Here is a 21311-nt window from a genome sequence, read left to right on the forward strand (position 1 = left end):
TCCTATGAATGTAGCATAACAGTTAAGCATGTGGTTGTCCAAAGTCAATGCACTCTGGAGCTGATGTGCACTTTATAAATCTATTCAACTCTAGAGATGGTTTTGGTTTTTCTCCAAAAATGTCCTGGTACTAGTGAAGTCTTCACATTAAGTCTACCCTCTTAATGCACCTTCCTATCTTCTTTTCCTTTTTCCTGGTCCTGAGTCTTTTATATCCCTCTATGCTAAACTTATTTACAGCCCCCATAATCTGCTCGTCCTGAGGATTGGGTGGGGAGGAGTATTTGGAGAGGAGTGCTACTTGCAGGATGGGTCTTTCTGCTAGTTTCACTTACCTTTGCCCCATAGTTGCAGGCATTTAGCAACATAATTCAGAGTTTCTTTCTGCTACATCTTGTAGATGTATCAGCCTTTTTTTAAAGTTCAGTTCTGAATTTGACTGGCCAATCAGAAAACTCAGTTACTCTCAAAAGTTTAGGTTCTTATTAGCATAGAGATCCAATTGTCTTTTAAGTTGGCATTTTGTATAGATACTGTTGATAAAAATGGATTATTCCCTTTTTTAGTTCTGGGAAGATAGCGTGTATAATTATTCTATACTATTGTGGAATAAACTCCTTTGCATGTCTCTATGTAATTAGTAATGGCATCTTATATTAAAAGTGAGCTCTGCATAGGGAAATTTGTTCAGAGAAGTTTCATTGATGATAGTCAGTATTTGGCTGTCAATAAAGCATTATTTTGAAACATTATATACTTTTAAATAGCGTAAGGTATAGGGATATTACATGTCCACAATCACCAAATTGAAATGTTCTGAATCTCAAGTCAAGTCAGTCAAGGACCTGATTCTTTGAGTGTTTTTAGGTGAACATTGAAAGCATTTTGCCTGTCTTGTGTAAGTTGTCAGGGAACATATTTATCAGCCAATTAGCAAATTTCACTGGGTTTAGTTTTGATGTCACATGGAAAAGTAAAACACAAGATCATATTTGAAATATCGTTTCATGAATAAAGAACCCGATACTTCTCTTAAGATAAAGTGGAGGAAAGTGGGTGATCTTGGGGAAGGAGCATTAGATCTGGAGACAGAAAACCTGGGTCATAATCCTGGCACTTCATTTGAGCTGTGTGACCTGACCTGATGAAAGTCAGGTATATAGTGGAGCTAGCTCTGGACTTAGTCACACCTGGAACTTAGTCTCTGTTATTTACTGTGTGACATTGACTAAGTCACTTCATCTCTTTGCATCGTAGTTTCTTCCTCTGTAAAATAAAGATGACCTCCTAAAATCCTTTCTACTTCTACTTCAGTGATCTTATGATACAGGATTATCAGCTTCCTCATTTGTACAATGAAGGGATTTTTCTACGCAAATCCAGCTTTCCTTTACAGTTCTCACACTCTGTAATGGTTTTTCCACATTAAATTTAATAGTAATGATCAATTCCAATGAAAGAAAATAAGATTGGGCATTTAGAGGTCTTGGTTGTTTTGAAAAAGAAATCCTGTCACACTTCCCATTTGCCTTTCTCAAAATACGCTTTGAACTTTCATTAAATGACATAATACTCTTTTAGTTCCTTATTTTTCCTAGCCATGTTTTTATATATAGCACATACACATGCGTGCACACATGTGTGCATGTGTGTATGCATGTATAAAATCAGATGATAATTATTAGATGCTAATTTTCTTGGAGGATTACTGGTGTAGAAATCCTTCCTCATGATTAGGTTCTCACAGCACACCATTCTGATAGCCAGCTCAGCTGACACTGTGGAATAACTTTGAAAATCTGACTGTGACAACTGCTGAAACCCACAGGAAGTAGGCACAGAATGCTGTTTGGAAAGCTTTGTTTTATTCCAGTTTTATCTTCTTGGGTTTACAATTGGCTCTTGGTCCCCAGTCTGTCTCTGAACTCTCTGTTCTTGCTCTTGTGAAAAGGCTTTCTTGGGTACTATTTCTTAGCAGCTATGAGTAGAATTGGCAGAGTCTGGTGCCAGAAGAGAGAGGCAGGGGAGAGAGTGTAGGTGGTAGGTTGAATTGGAGATTGACTGTCACAGATGCATGTTTACTTTCACTTGTGTTTAGAAGTATTCCTGAGGTCATTGAAAAAGAAAGGAGAAGTGACAGGTATCAAAGGTTAAAGATATAAGCATTCTGATTTTTAGAATCATTGTTTCTTTAGGAGAAAATTAACTTCTTTATGTTCTAAGAGCTTACAGAACTTGTATGAATGTGTTTCCAATTGCTTAGTGCTGCCTTTTTTTTTTTGAAGTTCCCAACAAATATCTTCCATTTCATTGATGCCTTTTACTGATCAAAAAAGTACTTTTGCAGTGTTGCAACTGCAATTTTCATTATCTAATTGATGCTAAAAAATTATTATTTTCAAATCAATTGAATTCAGTAAAATAAACATGATAGAATTTAAAATGCAGCCCCTCTAATTGTATAAATTATATACAATTGTATAAAGAAACTTATTAAATAACATTTAAAAACTTTTATAGATGTTGCCTGTAGTAAATGCTGAATTATATTAAGTACAACTTAAATGCTAAAAATCTTGATATTTGGACCTTTTGAAACTGAATGAAATGAAAACTGGGAGAGCTTTCGTAAGCACTGTACTGTGATACAAGTATACAAGTGTACAAGTATACTGTATTTGCAGGGTGTAATGGTAGAACATTCATAGACCTAGGAATCAGATTTTAGTACTAGGTTTGCCACAGTATGATCTGGGGTAGGTCCTATAAAATCTTTAGGCCTCAATTTCAAAATGTAAAATGAAGGGGTTGACTGGACACTCCCTTAAAGCTCTCCTAGTTCAAATGTTCATCATTTATCATGATTGGTTGGAAGTAGATAGAATCTTGTCAGTTCTGATCCTCTTTTGTGTCTTAATTTTCCATTTAATTTTTAAATAAAAAATTGCCATATCTTGGCTGGAGTTGAAAGTATAATACAGAAAGTAATATTCTTTCCATAAAATGAGTAAAAATTAATAGTATCAAAGAAATGATACTTCTATTTTTTTTTTCCATTTTAAAGGGATGTGCTAAGTGGATGCAATAGAATGAATCAAAAATTTTCAGGGAAAAATATTTTGCTTTACTGACTCAATCAACAAGATTACTCAATGCACTGATGGAATATCTTTCTACCTATGTCATACCAAAGTGTAACGTCTTTACTAGGTGAATCATAAGTATAATCAAGAATATGGTATGACATATAGTTTTTATTTCCTTTGGGAAGCTAGTTTAAAGAAAATCTTAAGGCCTTTTAATGTTAGATATGTGTCTTAAAGGTATTTGATACCTTAGAGAGACTGTCTGGTGGGAGAGCCCAGAAATGGCATTGTTATGGAAAGTGTTGACTGACTGTCTCTGGCAATTTGTTTCTATGTCTTCATGGAATTAGTTAAATTAGTGTTGTAGAAATTATTGGCATAACCATATGCAATATCAGTAAAGATTTAGGAATCTTATATTTGATCCAGGACTCTCTTTTCATTTTAAAGTTCCTTTTCTCCTAGGCTGGGCTGATAGGACCTGAATGGAACTTGGAACAATGTGGGCCTGGCTGTCTAGTACCTATTTCCTCTTCATTTTTAGAAAATGTGATTATGGTTTTAGATTGCCATCTTATATTGAATACTTCTTGGCAACCACTAAAAGAACTTTTGGATGCTCTGCTATTTTGGGAAAAACTCAGGAGGTGTGGTTATAGAAATTTTTTTTTCTTGCCAATGAGCACTGCTTTTTTTGATTACTGCTTTAAATATATAGTTATTCAGTCATTGTTTTGTTTTAAAGGAATGCATAAAAGGATTATTTTGCCTTTGACAATTTGGACTGATTAAAAAGTGGACACTGTAGAGACTTGAGGGCTGTCATAGCCTAAGGCTAGACTAGATAGCTAGAAACTGTGTGTCTTTGTCTTGTCTCTCCACTAAGGACATTGCTCAATAAATATTTGTTTAATTGCATTGAATTCCCTATTAGATGGAGAGAGGGGTATATACTAGCATGAGTATGAGATATATATTGGAATATATTGTGATATAGTGGAAAATGGATTTGGCGACAGGAAATAATCTTATGAGTTTGAATTCACTCTGCCACTTAACTAGGTATGCATTTTGAGGCAAGCCCCTTAGTCTTGAGTGTTAGTTTCCTCTTCTATGAAATGAGAGTAACTTTATCTTGCAGTGATGCTGTGAGAATTAAATGACATGATGGATGTAAAACACTGGGTAAAAACATTAAAGCCTATGTAAATGACAGTCTTATTATTCAACTCAATTCTAAATAATCCTTGATCATTGACCTGCTACTTAGCCTTTTGTAAATAAGTAGTTCTTATAAGTAACTAATAAAAAATATTAAAACATTCTGCAAACATATATAAAGTACCATATAAATATGTAATAGTAATTGTTAGCCCTTTGCTTAGAATATGCATTACCATTAAATTGTACCCATTTTTTAAGGAAAAAAATGTTTATTTTTACCATTTTTTTCTTTTTAAATTTTGAGTTCTAAGTTCTGTCCCTCCTTCATACTCTGTCCCACACCTACTGAGAAGGCAGGCAATATGATATCAATTATATGTGTGAAATCATGCAAAACATATTTCCATATTAGCCATATTTAAAAAAAAACAAGAAAAATAAAGTGTGAAAATTATACTTTGATTTACACTCAGAGTTCATCAGTTCTCTCTCTGCAGGTAGATAGCACTTTTTTCATCATGAGTCCTTTGGAATTGTCTTGGATCATTGTATTGATCAGAGAAGCCAAGTCTTTCACAGTTGATCATCGTTAAAATATTGCTGTTACTGTGCACAAGGATTTCCTGGTTCTTCTCACTTTACTTTGTGTCAGTTCATGTAGGTCTTGCCATGTTTTTCTGAAATCATTCTCCTGGTCATTTCTTTCCTTTTTTTTTTGCAAGGCAGTTGGGGTTTAGTGACTTGCCTGGAGTCACATAGCTAGTAAGTGTCAGTTGTCTAAGGCCAGATTTGAACTCAAGTCCTCCTTACTCCAGGGCTGGTGCTCTATCCACTGCGCCACCTAGCTCCCCTCACCCCCCACCCCCGGTCATTTCTTATAGCACAATACTACTCCATCACAATGATATGCCACCACTTGTTCAGTCATCCCCCGATTGATGAGCATCCCTTCTATTTCCAATTTTTTGCCTCTACAAAAAGAATTGCTATAAATATTTTTGTCCATATAGAGCCTTTTCCTTTTTCTTTGATCTTTTTGGGATCCAGGCCTAGTAGTGGTATTTCTGGGTCAAAGGGTATGCAGTTTTATAGTCCTTTGGTCTGGTTCCAAATTGTTCTTCAGAATGGTTGGACCAGTTCACTACTCTACCAGCAGTTCTTTAGTGCAGTGTGCTTCTTAAACTGTGGGTCATGACTCCATATGGGGTCATGTAACTGAATGTGGAGTTCTTAAAAAACTTGGCAATAATAAAAGGTTTCTGAACGTGCAATGACCAAAAATTAATTCAAAATCAAATACATAATGAATCTGAGGTGTTTCTGGTAGTGCTTACTCATGTTGCATTACGCGACTTCACTGTAACCTTGGTTCTAAACACACAATATGCACACTTTGCACTGAGTATGTTGTCATGCCATACAATGCCAACAAACCCTGCCAGAAATACCTCAGCTTAGATTCGAGACTATTGAATGTTATAATTGCAGTGTTTTTATTATACATAAAAGTTTTCTGCTCTTGCAGAAACATAATAGTTTAATTTTGGAAAATAAAGACGATATTTTCCTACTGCCATTCCTCAGCATGTACATATCAAATTAGTATATCTTTGGATTGTATTGTGTTAGAATGTTTGATTTTAAAAATTGCTGTTATCTCCTTCTACAGAAGCATAAGTGTTTAATTGCAGCAAGCAAAGACAAAAGCTCTTTAAAAATATTTCTCCACCATCACCACTGTATGTGTATGTAAGTGTGAACATCAATTTTTTAAAATAAGCACAAACAAATGTAATTTCATAAACTAAAGCTAGCATTTGAGAAATTATTAGCAATATTTATTTATATTTAGGGTAAAAATTCTTTTGGTCATGGGTAAGTGGCTAAATTTAGACAGAAGATACTGATGACAGAGCAGCATTCTTTGCTAACAGGTTGTAATACATCTGAATTGACAAGAAAAAGAAAGTATGTTGAATCATTTTTGCAATATAGATTTACTTCTAATAGTGATGGTGGTGTGGAAAAACTTCTTTGCTTAATTTGTAATGAAGTTTTGACTGAAGAGAGCATGAAACCAGCCAAACTAAAATGACATCTTAATACCAAGTATGCAGTGTACTGTAATAAACCAAAGGAATATTTTGAATGACTTTTAAAATCTTCAGATAAAGAAGAACAGTGTTTTGAGAAATTTGTTACTGTCAATGAAAAGTATTGACTTGCAGCCTATGAAAGTTATTATTTAACTGTAAGAACTAAAAAACCCTATGCAATAGTGTTACCTGCTGCTATTAAAATGTCAGAAATAGTTCATGAGAAAAAGTATGGGGATGAAATTCATAAATTCCTTTATCATATGATACTGTTTCCAAAAGAATTTCTGAAATTAGTAATCACCAATACCAACAACTTACTGCTAGACTCAAGGGCAGCCCAAAGTTTGCAATTCAGTTCGATGAAACAACTGATATTTCTAACATGGCACAGTTGTTACTTTATGAAAAATGTTTATGAAGGAAGCATACTGAAGAATTATTGTTTTGTCACTCTTTGGAAGGGCACATGAGGGGAAGATATATATCTTAAAATCGATGAATTTTTCGCAAATGAAGGTTTACAGTGGAAAAATTGCATTGGAGTTTGTACGAACAGTGCTGGAGCAGTGGCGGGTGAGAATGTTGGATTTGTAGCAAAAGTTAAAGCTGATGGCAATGAACATATCACTTTTACTCACTGTATGATTCATCAGGAGGCACTTGTAGACAAAAAAAATATCACCAGAGTTAGATGTTGTGCTTCACTGTACTATCAAAATCATTAACTTCATTAAAAGCTGTCCTCTTAATAGTAGTTTGTTTTCAAAACTTTAGAAAGACATGGACTCCAGTTACAGAAGCTTACAACTACATACAGAGGTAAGGTGGCTCTCAAGAGGGCAAAGTTTAAACAGATTATTGAAATTAAAAGGTGAAGTTGTTATGTTTTTGACTGAGCAGAAATCAGTTTTGTTAATTTTTTTCATAATGACATATGGCTTTCAAAACTGTTATTTGTCTAATATTTTTGAAAAACTCAATGATTTAAACATGTTGCTTCAAGGAAAAAATTATAACATATTTATATTAAAAGATAAAATTGAAAGTTTTAGTAAACAAGTTAACATGGAAGTATGGGTAGAAAATGGTTCTTTAGAAATGTTTACAGGTGCAGATGATTTTATAATTGAAAATAACATTCTCTCTGGATTGATTCTAAAAAACCAAGTTGGATTCATATTGAAATAAAAATTGAAATAAAATTGAAATAAAAAACATTAGTCATCTGCCATTAAAAGTTCAAGAAGAATTTGCCAAGTTATCAGGTGACACAGGTTTAATACTTGAGTTTTCCTAAAAAATCATTAAATGAATTTTGCTTGGGATTAGGACAGAATTTCCAACAATTTCTGAAATGACCCTAAACGTACGTTTGCCATTTTGTACTATGTATTTATGTGAAGTGGCAATCTCAGCATTGATGGTTATAAAATCAAAATATCAATCAGCTCTGAAAAATGTTGAAGATGTTCTGCAGCCTACATTATCAAACATTCCACCAAGATTTAATTCTCCATGTAAAAATAAACAATCCCATCTATCTCATTAGTATGCAAATTTGCTTTCGTCTTTAATAAATGATAAAATTATATATATATATCAAGGAATTGTTTTAAAATAAATTTCTTTGTGATTTATTATCAGTAAATGTTTGATTTGTATAACTGTTTCATATACCTATAAACCTGGGTTAGCGTAAAAATTTCTTGGGTGAAAAGGGGTTGTGAGTGGAAAAAGTTTAAGAAGTCCTGCATTAGTGTACCTATTTCCCCCTCATACCCTTCAGCATTTGCCATGTCTGATAGATGTGAGATGGTACCTCAGAATTGTTTTAACTTGCTTTTCTCTAATGAATAATGATTTAGAACATTTTTTCATGTGACTATAGATGACTTTGATTTCTTCTTCTGAGAACTGCCTGTTTATATACTTTGGCCATTTATCAATTGGGGAATAGCTCTTTTTTTTTTCTTAATAAATTTGAATAAGTTCCCTATATACTTGAGAAATGAAATGTTTAAGTGTTTATCAGAGCAATTTGGCCTTTAACATTTTTTTGATCTTCATTGTCTATGGTAACTTTTAGCAAAATGTAGTTTTCCTGATTATCTTTTTTAATTAGGTCTGTTTTTGCTTTTGCTTTTGCTTTGTCTGAGATCGTGATTTCTACCCCTGCTTTTTTTTTTTTTAGTTCAGTTGAAGCATAATAGATTATGTGTCAGCCCTTTATTTTGACTGTGTCTGTCTGTCTAAAGTGTGTCTCTTGTAAACACGATATTGTTGAATTCTGGTTTCTAATCTATTCTGCTATCTGCTTCTGTTTTATGGGTGAGCTTGTCCCAGTCACATTCAGAGTTATAATTATTAATGTGAATTTCTCTCCATTCCATTTTCTTCTTTTTCTTCTCTCTCTTTTCATCCTGTCCTTCCTCAAAAGTCTATTTTGCTTCTGACCACTGTCTTCCCTAATCTGTCCTCTTTTTTTATCACCCCCTCACCCTTTTTATACCCTTCCTCTCCTATTTTCCTATTGGGAAAGATAGATTTCTATATACAACTGAGTGTGTGTGTGTGTGTGTGTGTGTGTGTGTGTGTGTGTGTGTGTGTGTATGTGTATATATATATATATATATATATTTTCCCTCTTTTAAATCAGTTCTGATGAGAGTAAGGTTCAAGCATTGCCTACTACCCTCCTCCCCTTTCCCTCTTGATTGTAAAAGCTCTTGCTATTTTATACACTTCTTTTATGTGAGAAAATTTTCCCCTTTTTACCTGTGCTTTTCTACTTTTCCCAGTGAATCCCTCTTTCTCACCTCTCTATTTTTTTGGAGATCATCCCAACATAATTGACTTATACTCATGCCCTCTTTCTGTTCTTCCTTTTAACTGCCCTAATACTGATAAAGTTTCTAGGAGTTACATGTATCATCTTCCCACATAGGAATGTAAATAGTTTAACTTTATTGGGACCCTCATAATTACTCTTTCCTGTTTACCTTTTTATGTTTCTCTTGAGTCTTATGTTTGAATGTCTCATTTTCTATTCAGCTATGGTCTTTTCATCAGGGTGCCTGAAAGACCTCTATTTTGTTAAATATCTATTTTTTCCCCTTTGATGATTGCACTCAGTTTTGCTGGGTAGGTTATTCTTAGTTGTAATCCTAACTCTTTTGCTTTCTGGAATATCATATTCTAAGCCCTTTGCTCCTTTACTGTGGAAGCTGCTAAATCTTCTGTGATCTTGACTGTGGCTCCGCAATATTTGAATTATTTCTTTCTGGATGCTTGAAGTATTTTTTTCCTTGATCTGACAGCTCTGGAATTTGGCTATACTATTTCTAAGGATTTTCATTTTAAGATCTCTTTCAGGAGATGATTCGTAGATTCTTTCAATTTCTATTTTACCTTCTGAATCTAAGATATTGGCAGCAGTTTTTCTTGATAATTTCTTTTTTAAAAAATTTACTTTTAGTTTTCAATGTTCACTTCCGTGAAATTTTGAGTTCTGTCCAAATTTTCTCCCCATCTGTCCTCTACCCCCACCCCAAGATGGCATGCAATCTGATATAGGCTCTACATATACATTCATATTGAACTTATTTTTACATTAGTCATGTTGTAAAGGAGAATTAGAACTAATGGGAGAAACCACGAGAAAGAAGAAACAAACAAAAATAAATAAAAAGAGAGCAAATAGTATATTTTGATCTACATTCAGACTCCATAGTTCTTTTTCTTGATGTAGACAGTGTTTTCTATCATGTGTCCTTGGAGTTGTCTTGGATCCTTGCATTGCTGAAAGGAGATGAGTCTGTCAAAGTTAGTCATCATACAATATGGCTGTTACTGTGTACAACGTTCTCCTGGTTCTGCTCACTTCACTCAGCATCAGTTCATTTTAGTCTTTCCAGATTGTTCTGAGGTCTGTCTGTTCATCATTTTTTATAGCACAAGAGTATTCCATTACATTCATATGCCACACCTTGTTCAATCATTCTCCAACTGATAGGCATCCCCTCAATTTCCAATTTTTTGCCACCACAAAAAGCTGCTATAAATATTTTTGTACGTGTGGGTCCTTTTCCCATTTGTATGATCTCTTTGGGATACATTCTTAGAAGTGGTATTGCTGGGTCAAAGGGTCTGCACATTTTTGTAGCCCTTTTTTTCTTGATAATTTCTTGGAATATGTCTAAGTTCTCTCTTTGATCATGGCTTTCAGGTAGTTCAGTAATTTTTAAGTTGTCTCTCCTTGATCCCAGGTCAGTTCTTTTTCTGATGAGATATTTAACATTTAACATTCTATTTTTTTCATTCTTTTGACTTTGCTTTCTTGTTTCTTGTTGTCTCATGGAGTCATTACCTCCCACTTGCCCTTTTCAAATTTTTAAGGAATTATTTTCACCGAGATTTTTTTTTGCCTGTTTTAAAATTTGGCCAATTCTGCTTTTTAAAGAGTTCTTCTCTTTGGTGGATTTTTGTGCCTCTTTCTTCATTTGGCCAATTCTGTTTTTTAAGGTGTTATTTATTTTTTTTTGCATTTTTTGTGCCTCCTTTTTTAAATTCTTTTTTCATAGTTTTCTTCTATCACTCTTGTTTCTTTTCCCAATTTTTTCTCTATCATTCTTATCCCTTTCTTTAATTCTTCCAAGAATTCTTTTTATGTTTGGGTTCAATTAGCATTTTTCTTTGAGGATAGCTGTTTTCACATTATTGTCTTCTTCTGAGTTTATGTCTTGCTCTTCCTTGCCACTGTAGTAGCTTTTTATGGTCAGATTCTTTTTTTTTTTTTTTTTTTTGTGGTTTGCTCATTTTTTCAGTCTATTTCTTGACTTTGTACTTTATGGTAAAGTTGGGCTCTTCCCACCTGGGGGTTGGAGTGGGGGGACTATGCCAAGCTTCTGGCTTTTTTGTGCTTCTATTTTCAAAACTAGTTCTGGTGGTCTTCAAGTTTTTGATTCTTCCAAGGTGGTGTGATCCTGGGAGAGGTATAGTCACTAGCTGTTCTGGTCTATGCTCTGGTCTTTACCCAGGAAGGGCCCCTGGTCCCCTGCAGCTGTCTGCAAGGACTTGCGCTCCTCTTTGCCTTGAAACTGTTACCAAGGTCCCTACTCCGTTGTGACCAACTTCCAGCACTTCTGTCTGCCCTGGGACTGTGACCCAGAATTGTGTGTGGGCAGTAGAGTTGTCAGTCAGTGCCAGCTATATCCAGTGACAGGAATGGGTTCCCTATAATCTCTTTCTGACACTAGTTGTCCGATCCTTTTCTTGCCTCTGGATTGAGAACTCCCAAAGCTGCTGCTGCTGTGGAGGAGGCAACAGTGGATGCTTGTGGGGGCTCCAGACAGGCTTCCACTTCAGTGTCACAGACTTCTCCTGCCCACCTTTTAAATTGTCTTAGGCTGGAAGAATTTCTCACCCTGACCTTTTGTTGGTTCTACCACTCCAAAATTTGATTTGAGGAGTTCATTTTAAAGTTGTTTGGAAAGGAAATGTTAAGAAAATTCAGCTAGGTAACTGCCTGTAATCTTCCATCTTGACTCTGCCCTCAACTAATGTCAGTTGCACCTATTTTTGAAAGAACACAAGCATGCAGAAAAACATTCATTGAATACTTTTTACTTGTAAGTGGCTGCAACATTTGGTTTATTCATAAAGATCATTTAGATGACAAGTTAGCCAAAAGGCTTGATCTTTCTTGATCATTTAATGACTCTTGAACAGTTTTGAGATTGTCCTGATTAAAATATTGCTGAATGATTCTAGTCTATCTCTGAAACTTCTCTAGGATATTCTCACTTTGAAATACCTGCTTTCAGTTGCTGGGAAGCAAAAGATAAAGACAGAGGGCCCAGTTAAAGCACAGGTTTTATCTGGGAACTATAGAGCCAGAGCCACTCACTGAAGTAACTTTCTGTAAATTTTTGACTCTTCTTGTTAAGAAGAGGACTGGATCTCTGTTCACTAACAGAAATAATGCAATAAATACTTTTGTTTGTTCCATATACCAGCTAATATAGGTAAGCATCATTTTTGATTACAAAAGAGAATATAAAAAGATGAGTAGATTTGTGTTAAAGCATCTGTCCTTGGTAGCTGAAAGTATCACCATCAATAAATATTTATTGTATTTCTTTATAACAATTGCCAATTATGTAGTCCTTTAAGGTTATTTCAGAGTATTTTAAATATACTATTCATTCATTCCTTTGAATGATTTTTACTACAGTTCCCTGAATGAATCGGATATGGTAAGCCTTGTTATCCTCATTTTGCAGATGAGAAAACTAAGGCTTGGAAAGGTTAAGTGACTTGCTCATCTCCACAGAGCAGTTATTAAATGCCTAAAGTAGAATTCGAATCCAGGTCTCCTAACTCCAAGTCTCATTCTTGTTCCCACTGTACCTGCCTTTTGTATTGCTACTTGGACCTTGTAGGCATTGGAATATATAAAAGTTATCAAACATGGTCCCTGCCCTTGAAGGACTTAACATTATTTTATCAACATAAGGCACACGCATAAAATCCTTGAGAGTCAAGAAATGTCATTTGTCTTCATTTACTTTCCTAGTTACTAGGTGATTTTTGGTAATGTTATTCAGGATTTTTGTGTTTTTCCAGGCTTATTACTCTGAGGCACATGCTTTCTTGACTTACAAAAGTTATTGTTTGTATTCATCCCTTTCTTTACACTTAATAGTCACTACCCTACCCTACTTCATACTACTTCTCACTTGGACCACTGTATTAGTTCTCCAGTTAGCTTCCTTGCCTTCAGCATTTCCCTTCTCCTATCTATCCTCCATTCAGTTGCCAGATGACATTCCTATTATACAGGTCTGACCTTATCTTTCTATTTAATAAACTTCTCCTGTTTATCTTTCACACAGTTGCCAGATGACATTCCTAATATACAAGTCTGATCTTATCATTCTGTTTAATAAACTACTGGCTCCTTCTTAGCTCTAGGAACAAACACAAACTTGTTGATTTAGTATTTAACATAACCTGGTTCTAGTCTAATTTTCCAGCCTTATTACATGTTATATCCCTTCATTTGTATATATATATATCCCTATGATCTCGCAACACTGATCTGTTCCTTACACACAATATTCCAGCTCCTGTCTTCATGATTTTGCATAGTTCATTCCCTATTCCTGGAGTGTACTCCATTTTCATAACGCTGTGAAGAAAAAGGTCTGCTATTTTTTTTCTTATTACAATTCTATATTTAACTTCAGTTGATAAGACATTGACTAAACTGGCTCTGCCTTGGGTTCTTTTTTCCCTATATACTGTATTACCTGGTCATCTCATCAATTCCTGTGATTTCAATTATTATTTCTATGCAAATGACTCTCAGATCTGCTTTGTCCAGCCTCAACCTCTAGCCTGACCTCTGGTTTCACATCTTCAGTTGTCTTTTGGACATCTTGTACTGGATGTCCCACAGACATCTTAAGCTCACCATGTCCAAACCTGAATTTATTATTTCTCCCCGACCTAAACCTTCCTTTCTCCCTAACTTCCCTGTTAGTGGGAGGGTACTGCCATCCTCCCAGACATCCAGGATCAAAACCTGGGTGTCATCCTTTTCTCTTTACTTTCTCTCGTTCCATAAATTGAATCAGTGGTCAAGTCCTGTCATTTCTGCCTTCATAAGCTGTCTTGGATGTGCACCTTCTCTCTTCTGACACTGTAACCATGCAATCACTCTGGTACAAAGCTCTCATTTCTTCATGCCTGGACTGTTGCAGTAACCTGTTAATTGGTCTCTCTGCCTCAAGTGTATCCTCCACTCAGCTGTCAAACTGATCCTCCCAACATACGTGTCTGATTGTGCCACTTCCCCTATTCAGTGAGCTCCAGTGGTTTCCTGTTACCTTGAGTATCAAATATGAAGTCCTCTGACTTTTAAAACCTTTCAGAACTAAGTCCTTTCCTACCTTCCAGTCTTCTTATACTTAAGTACTTCTCCCCACCCTGTGATCCAGTGACACTGGCCTTGTTGTTCCTCCCATGAAACTCTCTGTCTTTTGATTGAGTGTTTTCATTGACTGTTTGCTATGATGGACTGTTTTGCCTTCTCATCCTAGATTTCCTGTCTTTCTTCAAGTCTCAACTAGTCCCACCTTTTGCAAGAAGCCTTTTCCTGTCCTCCTTAATCTTTTTAAAAACCATTTAATTGCTTTTTTAAAAAAGCAGCATTTACCCAATACATATATCTCTGCCATACCCCACCCTTATAACAAAAATAGTTAAGCAAGTGAAATACACTATTGACACACTATTTTACACCTATAACGCCTCAGCCTTCTGCTGAGAGAAAAAACGTTTCATCAATCTTCTTATTAATATTAGTTATTTACCTTAAACCGAATTTTTCTTTTTTTGGTATTTTCTTTCCATTAAATATGTCTCTTGATTTTGCTTTCTCTTATGCAGACATAAGTTCGTACAAGTGTTCCCCAGTTTCTCTGAATAATTCAAATTTGTTGTTTCTGCCACAAAGAGTGCTATTAGTAACATGGGGTTTTCCCCCACTTTGATTCATCTTTGACCTCATTTTGTTATATGCCTGGATGGCTGGCTGGATCAGAGTTTGAATAGTTTAATGACTTTCTTGAAAAATTCCAAATTGTTGGGATGGTTTTGTCAGTGCAAAGCCCTACCACCAGTATGTTAGTGTTCTTGTCCTACCATAGCTCATTCGACATTGCTGGTTTGTGTTTATCTCATATTTTCCAATTTAATGTGAAGTGAAACCAATGTTGTTACAATTTTCATTGCTCTTAGTGATTTGTTGTAATATTTTGTTGGTTAATTGTATTTCTTAATTCTGAAGGTCATTTGTTCATCACTTTTGACCACTTAGCTATTAGAAAATGGTTCTTGGTTTCATATTTTTGTATAAATTTCCTATAGCAGCTTTAATTCTCAATTGTTTGATTAAACTATTTTTCCCAACCTAACTTTTCTTGGTTTTATTTTATCTTTAATGAACACTTTGGTTTAGAATTTTCCTAGCTATAATCGTGAAAGGCATCTCCTTTCAGTCTCTTGATCTCATCCCACTGTGTGGGTGCCATGTATTTATTTATTTACAATGTTACTTTTATAGTAAGGTTGAGTATCCATGTGGAACTTGTTGTGGAAATGTGAAAGTGCTGATCTAAACATTTTCTGCCAAGCATATGACCAGTTTTCCTAGTAGTTTTTGACAAAGAAGGAGAGGAGGATTATGATTTTAATAGTAGGTACTGAATAAATGACTAGCATCAACTTTAGAAGTTACTACCAGAATGGGGTTAAAAGATTCATAAGGTGGAATTGAAGCAACTTATTCTGTAAGTGTGGAAAGAAGTAGAGCTGTGACCTTGGAGAAAAAATGTATGAGGCAACAGTGGAGCTATATTGGAAGACCTGAAGAGTTTTGATGGGGAGAGAAAGGCTCATTCTGGTGCTGGGAGTTTGGGCTTAAAGGTGAAATGGTTTTGGAAAAATTGTAATACTTGATATCCGGTTTCAGGTAGCATGCTTGCCACTTCAAGGCTGATGTTCTCAACATGGGGCTGATACAGCCACATGTATAAGTAGCTTAAGATGAGATCCTGGTTCTTAGCATGGATGAGCTCTTCAACAATGTTGTGTTGAGGAGTGTTTCCTTCTTGTACATTTCTGAAAGCATATGGGAAGCTTTATAAAAGTAGTTGTGGAGTGGTATTTGATAATTCCCATTTCCATGATGGTAATATTCTAGGTTACAAATTACTTTGGTGGTTGATGTTAACTTTTCCATTTTCACCTGTACCTTAGCAAAGTTTTCAAAGGTGTCATGATTTTCCTTGCACAACATCTCAAGCTCCTCATTTTATTTTGGATGTATCTTTTGAAAATGAGAGCCAGAGGCGATGTTATTGCTTTCTGTTTCCACCTTGTCCTCAGTACCTCTGAGACTTCAGCATTCAAGATTCAGCCTGTTGCAGCTGGAGGAACTAATAAAATATTGTTGTATCATAAAAAATGGAAATGATGGATTCGAAGAAACTTGAGAAGACATATATGAACTAAAACAGAATAAAGTGAGCAGAACCAATAGAACAATTTATATGAATATTATGGCAGTGTAAAGAAAAACAATTTTGACCAATTATGACTTAAGAAGACTGATAATGAGGATTTCTTCTGAAATCCTCAGATAGTTATCTGAGGATAACTATAGATAGTTATAGATAGTTTTTACGTGATAGACTAGAGTTTCACTGTGAAATGTACATTTTCAGACATGGCCAATGTATTGATTTGTTTTGCTTGAGTAAGTTGTTAGAAAGGATGGCTTCTAGTAGGGGAAAGAAGAGGCTGAAGCTGACAGGTAGTGACAGTGCTTGGGGAGGAGGAATAGAAGAAAAGAAAGGAAAATAATAAAAAACCCAGAAGAGAACAGAAGGATGTTCGGAATGGACACAGTCAGGGCAGTTTGGTTTCTCTTGTATTGTTTAATATACTCTTAAAAACAAAGTGTACATAACAGAAGTTTATATTTTAATGTATTGTCCTTATTTCTGTTCTTTATAGATTGAATATGACAGAAGAAAAAGTCAAAAGCATTGATTCAGTATGTGTTTTTCCATAGCAGTAGATTTTGGTTTATTTCAGTAGTTGTTAAAGCTAGAATAACATTGAGAGCAGTTTGAGCATGTGGAGTACATTTACTAGTGTACTTTTCTTTTTCCTACTGTCTTCATTTATGTGGGGGAAAGATAAAGTAATGCCAGTGGCCCAGAAGACATGGAACAGCCATGTAGTAATTATAGTAATAATGACTGATATTTCTTTAGTGTTTTTTTCTTCTTTTTTTTCCCCCTTTTTAGGCAGTTGGGGTTAAGTGACTTGCCTAGGGTCACACAGCTAGTAAGTGTGAAGTGATTAGTCTGAGATCAGATTTGAACTCAGGTCCTCCTGACTTCAGAGCCAGTGCTCTATCCGCTGCGCCACCTAGCCGCCCCTCTTTAGTGTTTTTTTTAGAATTTATCCTGGAGTGGTTTAGTTTGTGTCAGGATTCTTCTGTCTTTACACTAGTATAGTCGTCTACAGGTTGGGACGTATCAGCTGTTTCAGCAGCTCTGAGGAGTTAATAAACAATTTAGAACAAAAAGAGGACAATGTTTTCAGAGGAATTTTTGTCTGGGATGCCAAAGCTAATATCTCCATTCTTTCAAGAAAGCCTGTAGTCTTTAACTATAACTTGTTGTAAGAGTACCAATTTTAAGCCTTTTTGTGAAACATAAATCTTAGGATTGATGCTGTACTGTGGTGTAGTGCTACATCACAAGATGGGCTATTGGAGATCAGATTGACCAATGAGATTACCATTCCTAAAATCTGACAGCACTTGGAACATCCTTTAGGCTTACGACATTAAGCCATTAAGATATCAAGTATTAATCTTGGACATGCTGCTGTACAATATTATCTCTTATTCAAATACAATCAATTTTAAGTTACCTTGTATGAACAAATCTTTAAGCTTGCTTTCAACTCTTTTGCCCTCACTGTGCTGACTTTTTTTCATTTCTTCTGTAAAATTTTATACTGCAAGGACCTACTACTAAATAGTAATGAATGAAAAATCATTTTGTTTAACAAGAATTTGTTTTAGTGCTTGGAATACAAAGATAGTCTTTGCTTTCAAAGATCTTATATTTCAGTAGGGGGAAATAGCATATAAAAAGGGAGAGCTTTCAGGAGAGAGAGGTATAGGACTTCTGTTGTTGAATGGCACAATGTCCGAGTGGATGGATGTGCATAATGGCTTTTGGCCAGATAGATATAGTTTAGTTTTTTAACCGAGTTTGTGTTCACTAGCCAGTCAAGCTCAGTCTCAGAGCAGGGCTGGGGGAAAGGAAAGTATATTTCTTTTTTAAAATTTTTCCTTTTTACAAAATTTTTATTTTATTTTCAGTTCCAAATTCTCTCCCTTCATCCTCCTCCTCCCCCCAATTGAGAATGCAAGAAATACAATACTCATTAAATGTATGAAGTCATCCAAAACATATTTCTACATTTTGGGAAAAAAAGAAAAAAATGTGCTGCTGTCTTTACTCTGAGTCTTTACTCTCTTAAGGTGGATGATGATTTTCATCATGAGTCTTTTGGAATTGTGTTGATCAGAGTTACTAAGTTGGAAAGGAGATTTCTTACTTGTGTTCTTTCCCTTTATTTTTCCTCCTCTCCCCCATCAGGCTCATTTCAGACATTAGGGAAGAAGTCCTGATAATTAAAACTTGTCTGTTGTTTGAACCAATTACATAGAAGATGATAAAGTAATCCTACTTAGCCTGAAACACAATCTAACCAAGACAGAAACAGGAAGAATTGTACTAGGCAGTGGGACAGTGGTACATTACCTAAATCGGATATTCAGAGCTTGACTTAATTTAATTTTACCTCAAGTGTTTTGAGTTTACTAAGTAAGAGCCATATTCAAATCTAAACACAAATGTTCATCCTTAAGCTCATGTTCTTAAACCCTACCATCTTTTCCCAATGTCACTCTTCTAATTGTACTTCTTTAAGGATTTGGCTCATCCAAGAAGTCTTTCTTGACTTAACTTGATACCATGAGGATTTTTCCTTTTATGGGAATACGTTGACTTTTGCCTGGTTGTGTAGGCTGTAGTTAAGTCCAGATGTAAATATAGGTTCATAAATCATAAATCCTTTAAATTAGTAAGATGCTTGCTTCAGGGGGCAGCTAGATGGCGCAGTAGATAGAGCACCAGCCCTGGAGTCAGAAGGACCTGAGTTCAAATCCAACCTCAGACACATAACACTTACTACCTGTGTGACCCTGGGCAAGTCACGTAACCCCCATTGCCTAACCAAAACAAACAAACCAACAAACAAAAAAAAGATGCTTGCTTCAAAAAGTGTAAATGTTATTTTTTTGCAGGGATGATTTTTTTTTTCCTAAAAGGAAGTATTACTCTTAATCCTAGATAGCCATTCTGGTTTTTGGTGCAGGTAGCCCTTGGTTCTTAAATCTGGTTCCTGAAATATTTTCTGTATTTCTGTCATTCAAGTATTTCTTATACCCTTAAACCCCCCCCCCTTTTTTCTTTGCAAAGAATGTTTTATTTTTTCCAATTACAGTAAAAACAATTTTTTGCATTCATTTTTAAAAATTTTGAGTTCCAAATTCATTCCCTCCCTTCTTTCCCTTCCCCTTCATTAAGAAGACAAGCAATTTGATATAGGTTATACATGTGCAAAATATATTTCCAAATTGGTCATGTTGTGAAAGAAAACAGACACAAAAAACCCCTAAGAAAAGTAAAGTAAAAAACAAAAGTATGCTTTGATTTACATTCAGACTCCATCAGGTCTTTTTCTGGAGGTGGATAGCATTTTTCATCCTAAGTCCTTCAAACAATTGTTCTCACAGTGTAGAATAAAGGGTTTGGAATAGATGGTCTGTAAGGTTCCTTCCAACTCTGAAATTCCATGATTGTATGAATTTCATCTGTACGTACCTGGCTTTATGAAATACTTGAGAAATTGTATGTAGACAGGGAATTTTAAAGGAACATGATGGTAAATTTGTAAACACAAACAATTGTCTCCTAATATGTCTTTTTTTTTTTTTGTAATCCAAATGTTTATATTTTGGATTGATTTAAAGTGGGTATATCTGTATCAGGGTGAGGAGTTCTAACAGTTCCTTGGATTTACTTGCCCAGTAGGTGCAAAATCTATCCAGTAGGTTTTTTTATTTTTAAAAATTGATCTACGTGAGATCACAAATTTTTTTTCTCTTACAAAAATCAATATTTTACATCATTTTTTATCACATTTACAACATTTTACATCACATTCATTTTGAAATATATCCTTCCTCCTGGCGGCAGGTAGGAAGCAACAGTGGATAGAGTGCTGAATTTGGAGTCAGGAAAACCTGAGTTTAAATCCAGTTTCAAACAGTTATAGCTGTGTGACCCTGGGCAAGTCACTTAACCTTTTTCTACCTCAGTTTCCTCAATGTAAAATGAGGATAATATTACCTACCTCACAAGGTTGTTGTGAGGAGCAAATGAGGCAACATTTGTAAAGCATTTTGTAAAGCATTGTGTAAAGCATGAAAAGTGTCTGACACATGATAGGTGCTTAATGAATGTTTGTTCTTTTACCCCTTTTCCTACCCAGCAGCAACTTGATGTCAGGGTTTGGGGAAGATTGTAAACTGTGGCCTAAGGCTATGAGTGAAGGTGAGTGACCCAGAGGTTTGTGATATAATCTAATGGTGCTGAACTCAAAGGAAGACATTCATTATAAAGAGATTAAGTTATAAGATTAAGTTATAAAGATTGTTAAGTGATACTGGAAATGTAGGGAATATGGCACTCATCTTTCCAGCCCTGTAAATAGGTGCAACAATGGAATAATAATGATAACATTAATAGTAATAATGACAGCTCACATAGCTTCTTTGAAGTGCTTTACATACATTTTCTCAATCTTCATAACAATCCTCAGAGCAGGCATGTGTTCTTATTATCCCTATTTTATGTCATCCTGTATCTCTTCTGCTCTTTGTAGCTAAACTTGCAAAGGCCATTTTGTCCAAAGTTATCAAAGATCTAATTGTCCAAGCCAGTGCCTTTTTGTCAATCTTCATTCTCCTCTACCTCTCTGCAGCCCTTGACACTGTTGATCATCCTCTTCATGATAACTTATCTCTTGTTTTTCAGGACACTACTCTCTCCTACTTTCTCTTCCTGCCCATCAGACTTCTCCTCAGTCTCCTTTGCTGGATTCTTATCCAGATCACACCCTCCAACCATAGGTATCCCACAGGGTTCTGTCCTGGGCCCTCTTTTTTCCTCTCTTTATACTGTTTCACTTAGCGATCTCATCAATTCCCTTGGATTTAATTACTCTCTCTATTCTGATGATTTTC

General features: G+C 35.3%; 1 protein-coding gene and 1 pseudogene across 4 annotated transcripts in view; one reads left to right on the forward strand and one right to left on the reverse strand.

Annotated features, from left to right (window-relative positions):
* The window catches only part of CUNH18orf25 (chromosome unknown C18orf25 homolog), a 106551-nt gene that overhangs the window by 8277 nt on the left and 76963 nt on the right, over positions 1 to 21311 (forward strand). The gene's annotated exons all lie outside the window — the stretch shown is intronic.
* On the reverse strand, positions 15808 to 17774 carry LOC114047882 (annotated as a pseudogene).

The sequence above is a fragment of the Vombatus ursinus genome, unplaced genomic scaffold (assembly GCF_900497805.2).
Source record: "Vombatus ursinus unplaced genomic scaffold, bare-nosed wombat genome assembly UNPS02014791.1, whole genome shotgun sequence".
Taxonomy (NCBI): Eukaryota; Metazoa; Chordata; class Mammalia; order Diprotodontia; family Vombatidae; genus Vombatus; species Vombatus ursinus.